Genomic DNA, 21,829 nt, shown 5'->3' with positions numbered 1-21,829 from the left:
CCTCTCCTTACTTTCCTTCATTACAGCATTGCTTAAAACCTATTGCTTTGTACTAATATCTCTTTAAGTGGCTCAGTGTCAAATTTTGCTTAATCACACAGTAGCAAAGCCTCTTGCAATGTTTTACTCAAGTGCAAAATTGCCAGCGGTTGTGTCTAATGGTAGACTTAGACTTAGATTACTTACAGCGTGGAAACAGGCTCTTCGTCCCAACAAGTCCACACTGACCCTCCGAACAGCAACTCACCCAGACCCATTCTTTACCTAACACTATGGGTAATTTAGCATGGCCAATTCACCTAAACTGCGCATTTTTGGATTGTGGGAGGAAATCAGAGCACCCAGAGGAAACCCACACAGACACGGGGAGAATGTGCAAACTCCACACAGACAAATTGCCTGAGGCAGGAATTGAATCCAGGTCTCTGGCGCTGTGATGCAGCAGTGTTAACCACTGTGCCACTGTGCCGCCCATGATTGGTTAAAACCTTAACATGATCACCTCAGTTTAGAAGTTATATGCTGTAAGAAATCATGTGGGTAAGAGGAATGGGTATTAAATTTCAAAAGGGCAAACAGAAGCAGCTTTTCAGACAGAGGCCAGGAGTTGGCAGATTCTGGGCTGAATGGAATGTGATAGTCACTGTGGAAACAAGCCTGAGAGCAGCCGTGTGCAGGCACACCCTTTCCTCAGTCGCTGAAATCATTACTTCAGTTAATCTGTTTGCGAACATGCCAGATCCAGATTAGCTTCCTGTTTAGGAAATAGAACAATTATTCCACCAAAGCACACCCAACAGCAAGGATTAGCAGTGTTTGGAATGCTTCACCTCCCGCACAGGTAACTATGGGCTTTCCTGGTTAATGGAAAGCCCTCAAAAGAGATGAATAATCACAGTATCACATTAGTTGTGAGGCATATTCCTAAACTAACAAGTGAAAACATTGGCACCTCTCAGTTCATTACTTAGTTCTGGCTGTTTGATTTCCATGGATCAGGAAGTCTTGCTAGTATTCTGAAGACCCCCTTTGACTGACAAGAGGTTAAGGTTCTCATTAACCCTTGTGAAGTGATGAAGAATGTTAACCTACATTAAGCCATTATATGTTGAGTGACAGAATCGATTTGTGAACGGGAAATCATGTTTGACAAATTTACTGCAAATTTTCAAAGTTATAACCAGTAGAGTTATTATGTGGGAGCCAGTTGACTTGATTTTCAAAAAGCATTTGATATGTCCCACATAAGAGATTCATATGTAAAATTAAAGCACGTGGGATTGGGAAAGTCTACTGACATGTGCAGAGAACTGGTTGACAGATAGGAAAAAAGTAGTGGAAATGGGTTTTTTATCCAAGTGCTAGGGGTTACAAATGGAGCACCACAGGTATCAGAGCTTGGATCCAAATTATTCACGATCTATATCAATGATTTCGATCAGAGAACTAAATGTAATATCTCTAAGTTTGCAGACCACATAATGCTGGCTGGGAGGATGAGCTGTGAGGAGGGTGCAGAGATGCTTCAGTATGATTTGGACAAGTTGAATGAATGGACAAATGTATGACAGATGAAGTATAATGTAGCTAAATATGAGTTATCCACTTTGGTAGCAAAAACAGAAAGGCAGTTTATTTTCTGAATAGCAACAGATTGGGAAAGGCTGACAGAGCTGTGATTGTACACCAGTTGCTGAAAGTAAACATGGAGGTGGAGCAGGCAGTGAAGATTGTAAATGGTATGGCGGCCTTCACAGTGAGGGGATTTGAGTACAGGAGCAGAGATGTCTTGCTGCAATTGTATATGGCTTTGGTGAGACCACACCTGGAATACTATGTGCAATTTTGGTCTCTTTGCCTGAGGAAAGATGGTCTGGCAATGGAGTAAGTGCAACAAAGATCTACCAGACTGATTGCAGGGATGGCATGATTGACATATAAAGAGAGGTTGGATCAGTTAGGACTATATTCACTGGAGTTTCGAAGAATGAGGTTGGGTATCATAAAATCTTATGTAGTGAATAGTGAGTCTGTGGAATTCTCTGCCAAAGAAAGCAATTGGGAACAAAACAATGAATGTTTTCAAGAAGGAATTAGATATATTCTAAGGGTATGGAGTAGAAAGTGGAAACATGGGTATTGAGTTGAATGATTAAACATCATCATATTGAACAGCAGAGCAGCAGCTTGAAGACCGAATAGCCCAGCCCTGCTCCTATTTTGTACCTTAACTTTGAGGGATCTATGTATGTGGACCCCAAGATCCTGCTGTTCCTCCACACTGCCAAGAATCCTGTCTTTAATCCAGCATTCATATTTGACCTTCCAAAATGTATCACTTCACATTTATCCAGGTTGAACTCCATTTGTCACTTCTCAGCCCAGCTCTGCATCCTGTCAATGTCTTGCTGTCGTCTGCAACAGCCCTCCACACTACCTGCAACACCACCGACCTTTGTGTCATTGGCAAACTTACCAACCCTTCCACTTCTTCATTCAAGTCATTTATTCAGACTCCAAAGAGCAGAGGCCCAAGAACAGATCCCTACGGGACACCATTGGTCACCAACCTCCAGGTGGAATACTTTCCATCCACTATCACTCGCTGTCTTCTTATGGCCAGCCAATTCTGTATCCAGACAGCCAAATTCCCCAGTATCCCATACTTCCTAACTTTTTGAATGAGCCTACCGTGAGGAACCTTATCAAATGCCTTACTAAAATCCATATACACCACATCCACTGATCAATCTTTGTCAACTTGTCGCATCACATCCTCAAAAAACACAATAAGGCTTGTGAGGCATGATCTGCCCCTCACATCTTTAATCAAACTATGTTTTTCTGTATAGTCATAAACCTTATCTTTCAGAATCCTTTCCAGTACCTTGCTTACTATGTAATTCCCAGGGATTTCCCTATTCCCTTTCTTGCAAACCAGTCTTTATTGGATCATTCCAATGTGGGTTTGGGATTGTAGACAGCGTGTATTAGGTGTTCGTGTCTTTTGTTCTGGGTGCTGGCTTCGGTTGGTTTAAACAGGGCTTGGTGTAGTAATGGATCTTTCAGTCACTAAGGGTTTTCTGGGGGTGGACAAAGTGACTTTGAGGGTTTTACAAAAGGTGAGCAAGCCAAAGCTGTTGGAACTGGCAGACAGGCTGGAGTTGAGATCACCTTCATCTGTGAGAAAAGGAGAGATCATTCCAGCAACAGCTCAGCATTTACATTTGCTGGAAATGTCATCAGAATCTCTGGAAATGGCTGGAATTCAATTGGAAATGAGAGAGCTTTAACATGGAAAAGAATGGAAACAGTTTAAATTACGATTAAAAGCAGACAAAAATGAAAAAGTGCACACGGCCTTAGCAGAGAAAAAAACAAAAGGAAAGGAAGGGCTGAGCATAACGAAAAGGAAAGGACAGAATCACTATAGCAGAACAGAAAGAACAGAGAGCGGAAAAAGAGAAATAAAGAGAGAATTTCAACTTCAGAAATTGGCACTTAAACAGGAAAGTTGGTTAAAAAGGATGGAGGTGAATGTAGAAGGTAGGCTTAATGAGGAGAACAGTGAGGATGTGCAAACCCATCACAGCCAAGGGCTAGTGGGGATCTGTTCAATTACATCCAAACATTACCTTAATTTGAGGAGAAGGATGTAGAATACGTTTTCATCGCATTTGAGAAAGTGGCTAAAGAAATGAAGTGACCAGTGACCATGTGGGTTTTGTAGATCCAAACAAAGCTGGTATGTAAAGCTAGTGAAGTATTTGCCTCACTATCAGAGGAGGTACCTGGGGAATATGAGGAGGTGAAGAAAGCCATTTTAAGTGCATATGAGCTGGAGCCAGACGCCTGCAGACAAGGTTTCAGGAATCTCAGGAGGGACCCTGGTCAAAGATACATCGAGTTTGAAAGGATCAAACAAAGCAATTTTGATAGGTGAATAAGGGCATGAAAAATAGATCGAACATATGACTCGCTCAGGCAATTAATTTGGAGGAGTTAAAAAATTCACTTCCTGACAGAGTGAGAGCTCATGTGGAAGAACAGAGAGTGAAAACAGTAGGATTAAAAACTGATAATCATGAGTTGATACATAAATAAAATTTTGGCTTCTAACATCAATTTCAATCCACGAGGGATAGAAATTAGGGGAAAGAGTAATCCTCATGTGGTAAGGGAACATTAGATCATAAAGATAAGTTACCACAGGGTAAAAAGGAAACCCTTGAAGGGGACAGAGAAGTTAAAAAGCTCCAGTTTTTTCACTGCAATAAAGTAGGCCGCATGAAATCACAGTGTTGGTGGGTCAGAAAAAGCACAGGGAAGATGGATGTGGGATAATAGGTTTAGCTAGTGAATTTTGTTGGAGTGGAAATAAAAAGTACAGTGGAAGCTAAAAAGCTGCACCAGAATGTACAACCTGATCAGAGGTTGGTTAAGGTGAATGTGCCAGATCTTAACCCATTTACTTGCAAAGGTAAAGCTCAGGAGCAGCAGGTAAACAAGTTAGAGTATTAAGAGATACAGGGTCATGTCAATCTTTGATGTTGAGAGATGAGGAGATATGTAACTCAGAAGGACTGTTGCCAGAAAAAGTGCTAGTACGTGGAATTCACTTATGTTGAGTGAGGTTAGAGTGTCCAGTGAAAAGTGAAGAAGTGGTGGTAGGAGGACTGGATGACCTCTTGGCACCAGGAATATCATTTGTTCTTGATAACGATACAGCTGGGTCACAGATATAAGTGTTTTTGGAGAAATTTAAGGACAAAACTTTAAGGACTAAACTTGTTATTGGAGCTTGCTATTGCAGCCATTCAATTTGAAAATTATACATGTGGCAGGATGCGAAAACGTTATGGCCAACACATTGTTGAGACTTGAATGAATAAACAAAGGTGTTCGTGGCAGGAGTAAACAGACTGAAAAAGAATGTAGTAGGGCATGTTTGCATGGTTATACTGAATTAGTGTACTAACAGAGTAAGACAAAGTGATTTAAAATGAAGCCATTTTTATATTGGAGGTGTGACAATGCTATCAATTTAAAAAGGTTATTTTGTCCTTTTTTTCCAAGAGAGGTCGTAAAAGCAGAGGTGCCAATATGTCTGGACTAGAGGCTAGTTTAACAATGGCAGGGGAGTTCTCCCAGTTCTGTTTTTTCTAGGTTATTTTAATTGTAACAGTAAGAGGTTGCCTGCAATAGCAGAAAGGTTTCAAGCTTCACCAGATGGTTCCTGACTGGCTTTTTCTCTGAAATCTCTCTTACCTGTAAGAACCTGTGTTTGAATTTACCTTTTGCCAAAAGCTGTGTTTATGGAATGTTTTGGGAATTAGGCCAATTCCTCAGTTAAGTTGCTGCATCGAGTTGGATGGTTTTCAGATGGTTAATTTATTCTAAATTCTGTTTTCCTTTGTTGGTGTTTCAACTGTAGTGTTTAAATAAATACTGTTTTGCTTAAAGCCGAGTGGTTTGACCAGCTGCACCATACCTGGAACATCGACTTCACATGTACCTTTAAAATAAGCAAAAGTATGAGTTCTGGGCTCCCTTCTTGGAATATTTTGAGGGGATCTGGCCTGGTCAATAACAACCTGCACTTGCAGTTAGATAAGGATTCCCAGAAGTATGGTCCAACTATACCTATGAGGATTAGCAGCAATATATGATCCCTCCATTTGGGGTATCATCAGCCTGTGCCATTTTTCAGTAGATAATGAGAGTTCTGTCTCTTGTCTAGTCGTGACATCTACTTATTCATTGAAAAAGTTTTCTTGAGCACAATGAACAAATTCCTCCCCATCCAAGCCCTTAATACTGTGGTAATCTCAGTCTATGTTTGGAAAGTTAAAGTCCCAGACTATTATGACATGATTCTTCTTACAGCTGTTTGCAATCTCCCTGTATATTTACTCCTAAATTTCCCACGGACTATTGGCGGGGGCTTTAGTACAATCCTGTCAAAGTGATCACCACCTTCTTTTGTTTCAGTTCAACACATAGATCTTCACTATCTTCAACAGAGTGAGTAAATACAGCATTTCTCTTTCCCTATAGGGCATTACTGAACCAGTTGGGATGCTACGACAATTGACGATAGTTTCTGGGTTGACATTACAGTCATAATTCCTTATATTTATTAGGATGAAGTTCTGTCATGATAGCATTTGACCTGGGTCCACAATAATACTTCTGAAGCATCTTGATATGGAGCTGATTCAGAGTCTGGTTTCCTGACTTATCTAAGAATCCAAGATAACATTTCTGTTCCAATTACCCAATAAACCTTAATTTTCTCATTTATCATTTAGTGAAATACTAATTTGTCTCTGTTTGGTCCTTAGACAATGGGAATACAGAGAGACAAAGTGAAAGTGGTGGACCACATTAACTTGAAATCGCTAATAAATTGTGAGATCATCCATTTGTGTGTGACAGACACGGGATAGCACATTTGCGCTGTGGGAAGATTGAAGGAACTATGGATGAGCAGCGTCAATTGTGTCTCCAAGCAACAGAAGGTATTCCGGAAAAAGGTATTAAAATTATGTATAGGTGTGTGTGTGTGTGTGTGTGTGTGTGCGCGCGCGCGCATGCGCGTGTTGGGTGTGTCTATGCTGTGTTGTGTGTGTGCATGTGCGTGTGTGTGAATTGCTTGTGAGTGTGTTTATAGACCTCTGTATGGTCACCTCTCAGTCCTTTATTCAGGTTCAACAGAGGAACAACATTTGCGTCCCTCCAATCATCTGGTAACTATTCCAGTGGAGAATGAGGATGCAAAGATCATCGCCAGAGGTGCAGCAATCTCATTCCTCACTTCCCATAGTAACCTTGGATATATCTGGTCCAGACCTGGGAACTTATCTATCTTGATGCTTCACAGAATTTCCAGCACATCCACTTCCTTAATATCAATTTGTTCAAACTATTAACCTGGTCACTGGTGTTCTCACTATCAACAAGGTCCCTCTCTCTAATGAATACTGAAGCAAAAAAACTCATTTAGGGCCTCTCCTACCTCTTCAGACTCCAGGCACAAGTTCCCTCCACTATTCTTGATCAGCCCTAACCACTCTCTGATCATTCTCTTTGGGTTTTCCCTTATCCTTCCCACCAAGGCTTTTTCATGCCCCCTCCTAGCTCTCGTCAGTTCATTTTTGAGTTCTTTCCTAGCTACCCTGTAATCCTCTAAAGCTATGCCAGATCCTTGCTTCTTCAACCTTAATTAACCTTTCATCTTCCTCTTGACGAGAAGCTCCTCTTCTCTTGTCATCCAAGGCTCCTTCACCTTACCATTCCTTGCCTGTCTCAGTGGGACAAAGTTTTCCAACACTTGCAACAAGTGCTCCTGAAACAGGCTCCACATTTCTGTTGTGCATTTCTCATAGAACAATTTTTCCCAATTTATACTCCACAGCTCCTGCTCCTGTAAGTTTCAAGGCATGTACATCTGTACCCCTTGTGAAGATAAAGATCTCTGCATGTGAACTCTTCTCCTCTCTTAACTCCTGCTGAGTTCTCTGGACCGCATTAAGTTTTTGAGGAGAAAGTGAGGACTGCAGATGCTGGAGGTCAGAGCTGAAAATGTGTTGCTGGAAAAGCGCAGCAGGTCAGGCAGCATCCAAGGAGCAGGAGAACCGACGTTTCGGGCATGAGCCCTCCTTCAGGAATGAGCCCTTCTCCAGACCTCATTAAGTTTCCCAACTATACAGAACACAAACAATGGTTCAGGAACCAAAGGAAAAATGAAGTGTAAAATATCTGCTGATCATCTCTTGAGGATTTCAGTTGGAATAGGTCACTATCCCCTTAAATACCACTGGAACGTGCTGTTTCCCAGACTCTTTTTTCTATGGTTTGACGGTGAGATCGGAAAACAGCAGGGGCAGCCCTGGCACATATGAAAATACCCTCTGGGGCCTCTTTCTCTGGCGTGGCACACAGGAGTGTTGTGCCTCCCATTTGAAAACTGCAACAAATCCATCCTCTTCGCTGAAAACAAGTCAGCTTTATGGAAACAATAATGATCTCCTAGATATGGTAATTGTTAATCTTTTGCTGTTAACATGAAAAAAAACTCTTTAATTCAAATTTGATTGTTTAACCAGCCTCTGCCACTTGAGAAATTCTGTCCAGACCGAAGCTGTTGCTAAGCAACAATGTGGCCTAATTGTCAGTGTTGAGGCCTGTCTTCACCTCCTTCAGTCTTTGGAGAGAATATGACTGTAATTGGATGACACAGCAGGGAGGTAGTAAACTGTGAGTGGTTGCATTTATTACTTCCTCTGCAAGGAAGTATCGAGCCAAAAGCTGTAAGAACTATGAATAAAAATTCTCTAGTAATTTGACGATAAGTCACCAGATTGAAGCACTGAGGAAGAAATGTCCCAGAGGTGAGGTCCCTCTTGTTTAACTCATTCACAGCTCACTGCCATTGGAACACAGCTTTTTAACAATCAGGCATACAAAGTCCTCAGAGATTGGTACATGGTGAAGGACATCAGGTCCAAGAATGCCAGGCATCCAATCTCAGTTTCTTACAGGATTGGCTAAGCTGGAGGAGGAAGTTTGCTGGTACCTCAATGTCAGGAATGAAGAGATCTGACAGTGTCTGACAGGTGTATGATGACAGCAACAGTTTGGGATTAGGGTACAGTGTGCCTCCAATATGAGGTGAAGCACAAGCTGCAGAACTGCAGTGCCAGCTCTGACCAGATAAAGACCTCGGTGAAACTGAAGAGAGATTATTGTCCCTAAACCAGTTCCACTGAATCTTCTCAGCTATAGGGTATGTCACACAAGAAAGAGAATATTAGAAATCTCACACAACCGCCACCGCTCTCGGGGTGGGGACTGGCATTCACATTGTTAATTAATTCTTAGAATGTGGACAATTAGTTGCTGTTCAATAGTAATCCTGGTAGAATGGCGGTCTTACAGAGAAATAGATTTATGCAGCACGGAAACAGACCCTTCAGTCCAACTCATCCATGCAGGTCAAATTTCCTAAACTGAACCCGCATTTGGCCCATAATCCCTCTAAACCTCTCCTATTCATGTTCCTGCCCAAATGTCTTTTAAATGTTGCAATTTTACCTGTCTGCACTGCTTCCTCTGGCAGCTCATTTTACTTTTGTGAAATAGTTGTTCATCAGGTTCCTTTTAAATCTTTCCCTCTCACCTTAAACCCTCTAGTTTTGAACCACCCTAGGAAAAATATCTTCGCTATTCACCTTATCTATGCCCTTTATGATCTTATAAATTTCTATCAGGTCACCCCTTTCCCTATGCTTCAGGGAAAAAAAAAGTCCCAGTCTATCCAGAGCTCAAATCTTCCAGTCCCAGTAACATAGAACATAGAACATAGAACATTACAGCGCAGTACAGGCTCTTTGGCCCTCGATGTTGTGCCGCCCTGTCATACTAATCTGAAGCCCATCCCTCCTACACTATTTCATGTATGTCTATTTGCCTGTCCAATGATGACTTAAATGCACTTAAACTTGGTGAATCTACTACCGTTGCATGCAAAGCATACCGTTGCATACCCTTACTACTCTCTGAGTAAAGAAACTACCTCTGACATCTGTCTTATATCTATATCCCCTCACTTTAAAGTTGTGTGCCCTCATGTTTGCTGTCCCTATACTTGGTAAAAGGCTCTCCCTGTCCACCCTAACATCCTTGTCAATCTTTTCTGCACCGTTTCCAATTTAATAACATCCTACCAATAGCAGGGTAACCAGAACTGTATGCCGTACTCTAAATGTGGCTTCACCAATGTCCTGTACAGCTGCAAATTGGTGTTCCAATTCCTATATTCAATGCTCTGACCAGTGACGGAAAGCTTGTCAAAGGCCTTCTTCACAACCCTGTCTACCTGTGACATAGATTTCAAGGAACTAATTATCTGAATCCTGAGGTTTCTCTGTTTGACAACACTCCCATCTTGACTCGCTACAGTCCCAGCTGCTATTGGCTTGTGATGTTGTTTGATACACCCAAGTTTGGTTTGCTGGGCCCCTTCGAAAAGCAGAGAAGACCTGTCCTTTGTTGTGGGACTGGAGTCACATATACACCAGACTGGGTGAGGCTGGCAGATTTCTTTCCCAAAATAACATCAGCGAACCAGTTGGATTTTTATGACAAGTTCAGAATTTCAGAGACAGTTTTCCTGATAGCAACTCGTACTTTCCAAACATTTCCAATTAGGGTGGAATTTGAACACTCATTGTTAACAACTCTGTATTAAGCACATAATACAGTCCAGCCAATGGTCCTGCAATGTTGTTCTCATTTCAGTCCAATAGTAGCCCTAGCAGCAGGTGGTTAGAGTAAAGATGTCGTGTCTGTCTGGAGTGGAGTGCTCCCTGTCTGGCTGGAGGACATTACCCTCTGTCTGTATCTCGAATAGTGCCACCATGCTGTATGGAACTGGGAGCCTTTCTAAAGTAGAGCTCTGTCCAGAGCTGAGCTCCCAATTTCTGGCTGGAACAGAATGTCCCCTGTCTTTGCAGAGTAGAGTGCACCTCTTGTCTGGAGCCAAGCAACCTCTTGTTGGTCTGGTGCAGAACGATCTATCTGTATGAAATAGAGTTCTCCCTGGCTGGCTGGAGTTGAGCTCCCCTGTCAGTGCAGAGTGAAGCTCCCCCTATCTGACTAAAATAGAGTATCCCCTTTCACTTTGGAATAAGTTACCCCTGTCTGTTTGAAACAAAACACTTCCTTGGAGTGGAGTTCCCTCTGTTTGTCTGTCTGGATTTGAGTGCCCCCTATCTCTCTTGACTAGATGTAGCTGTCTTTCCAGAACGGGCTCTCCTGTTTAGAGTAAGAGTGCATCCTTTCTCTTTGGAGTATATCTCCTCCTTTCTGCCTGGAGCGTACCTCCTCCTGTCTATTTGGAATGGAGAATCATAGAATCATAGAATGATAAAGAAGAAACCCTTTGGTCCATCACATCTGTTACAACAAATACTTTTGTTTTAGAGATTATGATGTTTCCTGCCTCTCCTATCCTTCCAGCAGACATTCCAGATCCCTACCACCATCTGGATGAAAACAATTTTCCTCAAATCCCACGTAAACCTCCTGCCTTTCACTTTGAAATTATTCATTCTTGTTATTGACCCTTCAACTGCTTTTTATTCACCCTGTCCATCTCCTCATAATGTTTTACACATTTGCCAGGTCCCCTCAACCTTCTCCACTCCAAAGAAAACAACCCAACTTATTCAGCCTCTCTTCATAGCTACACTATTCCATCCCAAACAACATCCAGGTGAATCTCCTCTGCAACTCCTCCAATGCACTCACATCCTTCCTGTAGTGTGGTGACCAGAACTGCACACAGTGCTCCAGTTGTAAGCTAACCAAGTTCAGTACAGCTTCAGCATAAACTTCCTGCTCTTATTAATAAAGGCAAGTTTCATAAGTGTCATGTATGTCTTCTTAACTACTCTATTAATCATTCTTGCCACCTTAGGGATAAGCCTCCCAAAATCCCTTTGTTCCTGTGAGCTTCTTAGTGTCCTGCCATTTATTGTATACTCTCTTGACTTGATCCTTCTTCCACCTCATATTTCTCAGGGTTAAATTCCATCAGGCATTGATCAACCCAACTGACCGATCTGTTTATAGCTGCCGTAACCAAAAAAACATTTTCCTCACCGGCCAACCAATGTTTGTGTCACCCACAAATTTTTTTATCATCTCTCCCACGTTCTCATCCAAATCGTTTATGAATATCACAAACAATAAGGGTCCCAGCACTGATCCCTGTGGTACACCGGACTCCAGTCACACAAACAGCCACCCTCTGTCTCCTGTCACTCAGCCAATTTTGGATCCATCTTGCCAAGCTAGCCTGGATCCCATGACCTTTTATGTTTTTTTATCAGTTTCCAATGCAGGACCTTGTCACGGACCTTGCTAAAATCCAGAAAAATTACATCAACAGCATTAAACTTGGTCAACTCCCCGAAAAAGTTCTACTTGCTGACGATCGCTGATCAAATCTTGCCTCTCTAAATGGTGATTAATTTTCTCCTTCAGTATTTTATCTAATAGTTCCCCAAACACTGATGTATGAGGCTCACTTGTCTACAGATCTATTGATCTATCCCTGCCATCCTTATTGGAAAGTGGAACCACATTTGCTGTCGTCCAATTCTCTGGTACCTCCCCTGTGGCCAGGAACGATTCAAAGATTTGGGGCAGGCCCCCTGAAATTTCCTCCATCATGTCCCACAGCAGCCTGGAATACAACTCATCCAGACCTGGGGATCTGTCCAGTTTTAAATCCGTCAAAGGCTCCAATACCTCATTGATTCTTATAACAACTTACTCAAGAACTTCACTGTCCACCTTCTCGAATTTCTGTACTTACATCTTCCTTTTCCTAAATAAAGACTAATGTGAAATATTGATTTAACACTCTACCAATGTCTTCCAGTTCCACACAAAGATTGGTCCCAAATTGGTCCTACACTTTTCCTGGTTATTCTCTTTCCCTTCATATGCTTCTAGAATATTTTGAAATTCTCCCTAATCTTCCTGCCAGTGTTTTCTCATGTCCTCCCTTTGCTCTCCTAATGGCTTCAGCTCCGCCTGCACATTCCATACTCCTCTAGAGCCTCCATTGTTTTATTCTCTTTGAACCAGTTATATATCTCTATTTTTTCCTTTTCTCCAGTTCTGAATATTCCCAGATATCCAGGCTTCTCTAGGCTTGTTGCTCCTATGTTTCACTCTAACTTTCTCACCCAGTATCTTTTTGAACGCCTCCCACTGTACTGCTGTAGATTTACCCCCAAGTAGCTGTGAAAAGTCTATTTTGGCCAGATCATGCCTGATTTTAATCAAATCTGCCTTACACCAATCCATACCTCTTTTCGCAGACCATCTTTTTCTTGTCAATAACAAACTTAAAACGTATGATATTGTTGTCGCGATCACAAAAGTGCTCCCCCACTGTCACCTCGAACACCTGTCCAGCCCTCTCTCAACCCTTTTACACTACGATTACCCCAATTAATGTTGCGGAAATTGAATCTCCTAATATAATTACCCTATTATTACTTTTGCACACCTCAGTGAATTACCTACATATCTGTTCTTTAGTTGCCCTCAGTCTGGCGGCCTACAGTACACTCCAAACAGTGTAACTTCCCCTTTTTCTTCCTAATTTCTCCCACAAAGCCTCATTTGATGATTCTTCCAAAAGTATCATCCCTTCTTACTGCAGTAACTGATTGCCTAACTGATAATGTGATCTTCATTTTTGCACTCTCCCCTGTCCTACCTGAAGATCTTATACCCCAGAATGTTGAGTTGACAGTCTTGTCTCTGCTTTAATTACGTCTCTGTGATGCTAACAAATTCACAATGCCATGAGTCAATCCATGCCCTTAATTCATCTGTGTTCACCCTAATGTTCCCTGTATTAAAGTGGAAACAATCTAGTTGCACCTTATTCCTTGAGACACAATATGACTAAACTTGCTCTGCCTTGATTCCTTTCCTAAGGTATGTTGTGTCATTATTGAACAAAAGTACTGTGTCCTCTGCCCCTGCTGAACTAGTTCAAACACCCAACAGCACTAACAAATGTTCCCACAAGAATGTTAGTCCCATTCTGACTCAAGTGCAGGCTATTCCACTTGTAGAGTCCAAATCTCCCATAAACAACTCGAATGATCCAGAAATTAAAAACCCTCCCTCCTGCACCAACTCTTCAGCCACACGTTCATCTGTCCAATTCTCCTATTCCTGTCCAATTCTCCTGTTCCTGCACTCATTGGCACATAGCCGCACCGAGAATAATCCTGAGATTATAACCTTCAAGGTCCTGCTTCTTAATCTGCTCTTTAATTCGCTGAACTATTAATGCAAGACCTTATCTCTCATTCTACCAATGCCGTTGGCTCCAATGTGTACTACGACCTCTAACTTATCACCCCACCCTATCAAGATGCCCTCCAAGTCCGCAGTAATATACATGACCCTGGCATCAAGGAGTCACATCTGCAGCTACAGAAATGCCTCTGTTCCTCTAACAAATGATGCCCAATTATTATCGCTCATCTTTTCTTCTTCCTCCCTTCCTGTAAAGTCAGGCTGCTTGTGGTGTCAGAGGCCTGGCTCTGTCTGCACCCACTAGAGGTATCAGCGCCCTCATCGGCTTCCAAAACAGCAAGTGATTTGTGAGTGGGACCGCAGGGGACTCTTGCCACTACCTGCCTGCTCTTGTTTGACTGCCTGGTGGTGCACAATACCTTTTTTCTCCAGTATCTACAGGTGCCGTGTGACTACCTCTCGAAACGTGCTATCCGTGTAAATCTTGGATGTACCATAGTGTCGCTGAGAGTCACCACTCAATCTTCCAAAGCCAGAGCTCAAATTTGTGAAATTGGGATCTCATGTTTGTTTGAAATAGGGAAGGCTTGTCTGGCTGGAGTAGATCTTCCCCTTTTTATCTGGAGCAGCTCATCCCCTCTCTATCTGGAGTGGGGCTCCCCCAGTCTGGCTGCAGTAGTGTGCCTCCGACTCTGTCTGGATTAAAACTAATCTTTTGAACCCCTACTTCTGGGAACTAACTGACTTCCAACATGCCAGCTGCTGACCGGCCATAGACCTTCAGAGATTGATAGATCCTGCTGCCTCTTCTTTCTCCATTAAACGTCACACCTACCGCAAAACCTGGTCCTCTCTTTTCTTTTCTCTCCGTCCCTCTCACCTTCATCAATTCTCACTCCTCCCTTGCCCTCCTATGTTCTCCAATTCTCTATCCTTCCCTCCCTGCTTCTCTCTTCCCTTTGTCGCTATTTCTTCTTCTCATTTTCTTCTCTTCTTTCCTTCTCAGCTGCTCACTCTCACCTTCTTCATTTCCTCTTCCTTGCCCACTTGTCTCCTCCCTCCTCCTTCTCTGCATATCTCTCTCTCCCCCTCTCTCTCCCTGTATTGAGAGGAAGACATCGACCACAGTTTCAAAGATTGCAGCTTTTAATTGAAAGCAGCCAGGCAGGACACAGCTAGCAGTGCCTGGTGCTGCGTACTCTCACTACTTGTTCCCTGTTGCAGACGATCCTAATCTTTGAAAGAAGGACTGTACTTTTCTGTTGCTTGGTACCGTAAAAGACTGAATATCTCTCCTCAACAAGATGACTGTAAAACTGTAAAATCTCCAGACACATTGCAGCTTCTGGTGCAGCCTGTGGGATTGCTGAATGCCAGAGTTTATATTGTTTAATCCAGATTCTGGGAGAGAACACAAACTGTTGTCCCATGGAAAATGCCTCTCTTTTATGTTCCCAGTGCTGTGTTCACCAGCATCTTCACTGTTTGCAATTCTGTACAAAGTTATTCTAACTTTACTTATTCTCTTAAAAATAGGTTACTTCTTCAAAGGGTACTGGAACTATTATTATGGAACAAAAATTTAAAACCGATATTAAAATAAATCTGGTATTAAGTGAAGAAGCATTTTTACAATGTTGCTAATTACAGTGTGCCCTCCAAGTACTTTGTGCTGTCCCCTCCCATTGTTGAGGAGAGAATGTTCATGGAGCATCCTCATCCAATTAGTTGTTCAGTTATCTATCATCATTCCTGACTGAATGTGATAGGGCTGCAGACATTTAAGCTACTGGTTGTGTCAACACTTAGCAAAACAGAATAACAGAACTGTTACAGGGCAGAGGAGACCACTTAGTTTATCATATCTGCATCTATCGTATCATATCTAAGCATTTTAATTTAAGACCATAAGTAGGTACATGAGTAGGATAATCAGCCCCTGGAGCCTGCTCTGCCTTCTATAGTATCATGGCTGATCCACTTTCCTGCCCTTTACCCATTACCCCAGATTTCCCTGATAACTCTTAATTGGTTAGGTTTGCTTTACAAGAATTCGTCTACCTCTGTCTTGAAATGACTCCACCTACACTGCCTTCTGAGGCAGAGAGTTCCAGAGTTGCACAACTTTTTGTGAGAAAAACATTTCCTTTATTTCTGCCCTGAAAAAGCAGCCCCTTAATTTTAAAACAGTACCCAAAAATACTGGACTGTTGTACAAGATGGATTGATCATGCTAAATTGTCAGGTGGATTAGCTATGGGAAACGCAGGGTTACAGGGATGGGAAAGGTGCAGTGGGGTGAGCAGTGAGGCTAGGTAGGATGTTGTAATCTCAATGGGCTGAATGACCTGCTTCCATATTATAGGAATTCTATGATTCTATGAGGAAACGACCTTTCCAGGGCCACCTTCACAAACTATTCAATGATCTTGTACACTTCAGTGAAGTCACCCCTCACTCTTCTAAACTCCAATGGCAATAAACCCAGGAAACCAAAACTGCACATAATATTCAAGATGAGGCCACACCAATGTATTGGAAAACTGAAACATTACATCCTTACTTTCATATTCAATCCCTCTTATTATAAAGCATAGTATCCCAATTGCCTTCTTGATTACTTGCTGTACCTGCATATGAACGTTTAGTGATCACGAATCAAAGCATCCTCTGCACCTTGCTATTATTCTCCATCTAACCACAGGCTTTCTTGAACTCCTCATGTAGACGCACTGGTTACAAAGGTCCAACAACATCTCTTCTTCCTCAGGCAGCTGAGGAATGTGGCATGATGGCAAATACCCTTGCCAACTTTTATGGTTTGGCAACTATACCATTCAAGATCGGAAATGGTTACAGAGAGTGATAAACTCGGCCCGGACAATCACAACCTCCCATCTATAGGATCCATCTGCCAGGCCGCTGTCAATGAAAGGCTGCCAGCATTCTCAAAGATCCATCCCACACTTGTCAATGTTTTTCTATAACCTCTACCATTTGAGAGAAGGTGCAGAAGCCAGAACAGACGCACCAGTCGGTTTCGAAAGTTTCTACCCTACTGTTAGAAGACTGAATGGACTCACAAACTCTTAACATTGACCTGCACCTGTGTTTTTGTTTACCTATTATTTACTCATCTATATTACTTAACTATGTGATCTGCTTGCATTGCTCGCAAAACAGAACTCTTCACTGTGCCTTTGTACATGTGACAATAAATTCAATTCAATTCAATTCAAGCAACACTTCTGCTATTTTGTTTCTGCAGCCAAAATGAACAATTTCACACATTCCCACATAAACCTTCTCTGCAAGATTTTTGACAACTCAGTTCACCTATTTATACTTGTCTCAAACTTCCCTTTGTCACCTTCACAATGTAATTTCTTCCCTATCTTGGAGCTGTCTATGAATGTAGCCACATTCCCCTCATGAGCTATTGATGTCAGTTGTAAAATGCTGAAGCCCCAGGACAGAGTGGAGTTGGGCTCCATTCATCATTTCCTGCCAATCAAAGACTTATTTCCTGAGAAGCTGCCACATCTGTATCCATATCACCCCTGCACCATCAGTTTTCATTTCCCAAGATAACCTTTGATGCAGCACCTTAACAAGTACATTCTGGAAATTCAAGTACATAAAGACTATCTTTTATCCACAATGCATGTAACTCCTTCAAAGAACTCCAATAAAACAATCAAACATTGGTTAAACATTATAATTCTTTGATGAAACCATGCTGCTTTTTCTCAATTTTCTTGAGTTTTGTTTTACGTGTACAGCTATAATCTCTTCAACGATTGATTCTAACACATTCCCCATGATAGATGTTAAGAGTTTCCTGTTTTCTCCACCCACTTCACCTGCACCAACTGCCTTCACCCTCCTCCCCCACAATCTCGAATAGAGGGGATTTATTTGCTATAATTCATTTTAATGGAACTTTTAGTGAATCAAGTGGATTTTGGAAAATTAACACCAATGTATCAATTACTCCAATAGCACCTCTTTTAAGACTCAATGATGAAATCTATTCTTCGCTTGGAGTTCCATCAATTTATAGAATCACGGAGTCATGATGTCATACAGCACAGAAACATACCCTTCAATCCAACCAGTCCAAGCCATCATCCCAAATTAAACTGGTCCCAACTGCCTGAACTTGGCTCATATCCCTTCAAACATTTCATATCCATGTACTTATCTAAATGTCTTTTAAATGTTGTAACTGTACCTGCATCCACCACTTCCTTTGGACGTTCATTCCACACACGATCCACTCTCTGCATAAAAAAAATGCTCCTTGAGTATTTTTAAAATATTTCTCCTCTCACCTTAAACATTTGACCCTACTCTTGAAAAAATCCCCCACCCTACGGAAAAGACACATTCATCCTTCATGATTTTAAAACTCCCTAGAAGGTCACCTGCAACCTTCCACGCTCCAGTGAAAAAGTCTCAGCCTATTCTTATAGCTCAAATCCTCCATTCCCAGCAACATCCTCGTAAATTTCTTCTGAACCTTCTCCAGTTTACTAATATCTTTCCTATAACAGGGAGACCCAAACTGTGCAAAGCACGCCAGAAGAGGTCTCACCAATATTCTGTACAACCTCAACATAGTGTCCAAACTCCTACACTCAAAGATCTTAGCGATGAAGGCAAGCATGCTAAACGTCTTCTTAACTACCCTATCTATATGTGAGGTAATCTTCTAAGAATTATGTACCTAAATTTCTAGGTCTCTCTGTTTGCTCAGTATTGTGATTGTAATTTCATTAAGTTCCCCTCTCCCTTCCACCCTCTGATTTATAGATATTATTGGAATGCTTTTTGTATCCTCAAGAGTTTGGACTAAAGCAAAATACTGTTGTTCACTGTAGTGATTGGGTCCAGGTGTTCTTGATTGGGTTGTTAACCTGGGCCAATCAGGAAAGCCTTGGCTAATCAACAAAACCAGGAGGTTAGAATCTCCTCAGTTGAGGACTTTATGGGCGGCACGGTGGCACAGTGGTTAGCACTGCTGCCTCACAGCACCAGAGACCTGGGTTCAATTCCCGCCTCAGGCGACTGACTGTGTGGAGTTTGCACGTTCTCCCCGTGTCTGCGTGGGTTTCCTCCGGGTGCTCCGGTTTCCTCCCACAGTCCAAAGATGTGCAGGTCAGGTGAATTGGCCATCCTAAATTGTCCGTAGTGTAGGTAAGGGGTAGACGTAGGGGTATGGGTGGGTTGCGCTTCGGCGGGGCGGTGTGGACTTGTTGGGCCGAAGGGCCTGTTTCCACACTGTAAGTAATCTAATCTTACTCTGAGCTGGCTGGTCACAGCCAGTGTACTGTGGACTAGTAAATAAAGGATGACTTGGTGACGGGACTCAGCCTGGATGCTGTTATTTTAGTGATGATGAGATAAAACAGGACGTGCCTGAAGAAAGTTCACTTGCAACTGTCATCTTTGAGTTGGGGTAAGCATTTTTGACATTATGCCTCTATTTGGGAAGTTTAACTCATTTGACCCTGCTATCGAAGAGTGGGAAAGAATGTGATATCTTTTTCAGGGGCAAATGACAGTGGGGCAGATGAAAAACACAATCTTGATTTACGTGGACCCTCAGCATTTTCAGTTAAAAGAGGCTTAACATTCCCAGAGACACCAGATACTAAAACCTTCCAAGAGTTGACAGAGTTGGTTAAGGAATATTACGAGCTCAAACGTCCTGTAATCATGCGATGCTATTGGTTTTATTTGGCTATTAGAGAACCAGGAGAATCTATCTTGGGATTTTGGACAAGGTTACAACAACTGACTGAGGTGCTGAATGAGATGCTGAAGACTGGTATGTGGGATTAATGATGTAACCCATGCAGAAGCGCCTACAAGCTGAAGTCCATCAATGGAAGTGGACACCCGCATTTGTCCAACTGAGCTTGGGGAACACCAGTTGAGTGTAGGCAATCGCAGACCTTCACGCAGGGCATGTCCTAAGCAGCGGGACCCTGGACCAACCTATAACAAAGTGAAGCCTTGATCAACTGGGTATACAGTTCTTCAGGATCTGGGTTGGTGAGCCATTGTAGTTGCTTTCATTATGCAGACTTGAGATGATAAATGAGTCCTATAATTCCAGACTTAAGTACGAAAACACGTAGGCCGGTACCCAGGAGAGTACGCACCTTGAGAAGTTCCCCTATATGTCAATTGGAACAATTAAATTGCTTAGTGACAGCAAAATGGGAGCCAATTAAAGTAAGATTTGGTTAAATTGTCACCCAATTCCCATGGAGATTTGTGTTTGCAGAATTGGTCTTTACGAAGTTTGCATAGGATGCCGACCCTTCTGTTCGCTTAAGACCTCAACTAGACTGAAAACATAAATTGGAGAACTGTTGCAAATTAAGGATACAATTTTGGTCTGGTCTGCTATGAGAAGCAGTTGGTGCAGCCAACACTGATGATAGTAAAAGGCTCAGGCCCAAGTCTTTTGGGGTGGAATTGACTGTGAAAGATTCACCTAGATTGGCTCAACATTTTTCAATTGGAGAAAATGGCTGCCTCAGTGAAGTTCTAGTGAAATACCCAGGCATGTCAAAGGGGCCAAAGCCACTTTACATGTAGACTAAGATGCGATTCTGAGATTTTGTATGGCCCACTCAGTGCCATTTGCTTTGCAGGCAAAAGTAGAGACTGGAGAGTGAAGGTATCATCAAACCAGTGCAATTGGCATAGGAACATAAAAATAAGGGAAGTAAACACATGGCTAAAAGAGAGGTGTCGGAAAGAGAGGTTCCCTTTCATGGGACATTGGCATCAGCATTAGAACAAGTAGGACCTGTACCACTGGGACGGTCTCCACCTGAACCAAAAGGAGAAGGTGCTAGAAAAACAGAATGGCCTGAAGGTAGATAAATGACCTGGACAAGATGGACTACACCATAGCTGAAGAGATAGTGGAGGAGTTACTGGTGATCTTTCAGGAATCACTAGAGTCGGGGAGGGTGCCAGAGGACTGGAAAATTGCTAATGTGATGCCCCCGTTTAAAAAGGGAGCAAGGCAAAAGATGGAAAATTATAGATTGATTAACCAAACCTCATGGTTACGATTTTGGAGTCCATTGTCAAAGATGAATTTCTGATTAATTGAAAGGGTTTGGTAAAATAGGGCAAAGTCAGCATTGTTTCTACAAAGGGAGGTCATGCTTGATAAATCTGCTAGAATTCTTTGAGGAAGTAATGAGCAGGTTAGACCAAGGAGAGCCAATGGATGTTCTCTACCTGGACTTCAAGAAGGTCTTTGACAAGGTGCTGCACAGGAGGCTGCTGAGCAAGATAATGGCCCATGGTATTAGACGCAAGGTGCTTTCATGAATAGAAGATTGGCTGTCTGGCAGAAAGTAGAAAGTGGGGATAAAAGGGTGTTTCTCAGGGTGGCAGTCTGAGTGTTCCACAAGTGGTGTTCCACAAGGGTCAGTGTTGGGACCACAACTTTTCACTTAATACATTAATAATCTAGATGAAGGAACTGAGGGCATTGTGACTAAGTCTGTAGACAATACAAAGATAAGTAGAAGGACAGGGTAGTATTGAGGAGGCGGGGGAGCTACAGAAGGGTTTGGACAGGTTAGGAGAGAGGGCAAAGAAATGGCAGATGGAGTACAATGTGGGAAAGTGTCAGGTCATGCACTTTGGTAGGAAGAATATAAGCGTGGACTATTTTCTAAATGGGGAGAAAATTCAGAAATCTGAAATGCAAAGAGACTTGGGAGTTCTAGTCCAGAGTTTTCTCAAGGTAAACTTGCAAAGTTGAGTTAGTAGTTAGGAAGGCAAGTGCAATTTATTTTGAGAGGACTTAAATATAAAAGCAGGAATGTCATTCTGAGGTGCTATAAGGCTCTGGTCAGACCACAATTGGAGTACTGTGTGCAGTTTTGGGTCCCATATCTCAAGAAGGATGTATTGACCCTGGAACCTGTTCAGAGGA

At 42.3% G+C, this 21,829-nt stretch overlaps 1 long non-coding RNA gene across 1 annotated transcript in view; it reads right to left on the bottom strand.

Annotated features, from left to right (window-relative positions):
- The window catches only part of LOC140463227 (uncharacterized), a 42,475-nt gene that overhangs the window by 13,118 nt on the left and 7,528 nt on the right, over positions 1-21,829 (bottom strand). Inside the window, exon 2 of the long non-coding RNA XR_011954639.1 lies at positions 18,089-18,137. This is a non-coding gene — a long non-coding RNA (uncharacterized lncRNA). The remainder of the gene's footprint in view (positions 1-18,088; positions 18,138-21,829) is intronic.

This window comes from Chiloscyllium punctatum, chromosome 37 (genome assembly GCF_047496795.1).
Source record: "Chiloscyllium punctatum isolate Juve2018m chromosome 37, sChiPun1.3, whole genome shotgun sequence".
Lineage (NCBI taxonomy): Eukaryota > Metazoa > Chordata > Chondrichthyes > Orectolobiformes > Hemiscylliidae > Chiloscyllium > Chiloscyllium punctatum.
Note: the sequence above shows the minus strand (reverse complement) of the source record. Positions and strands in the feature narration are given on the sequence as shown.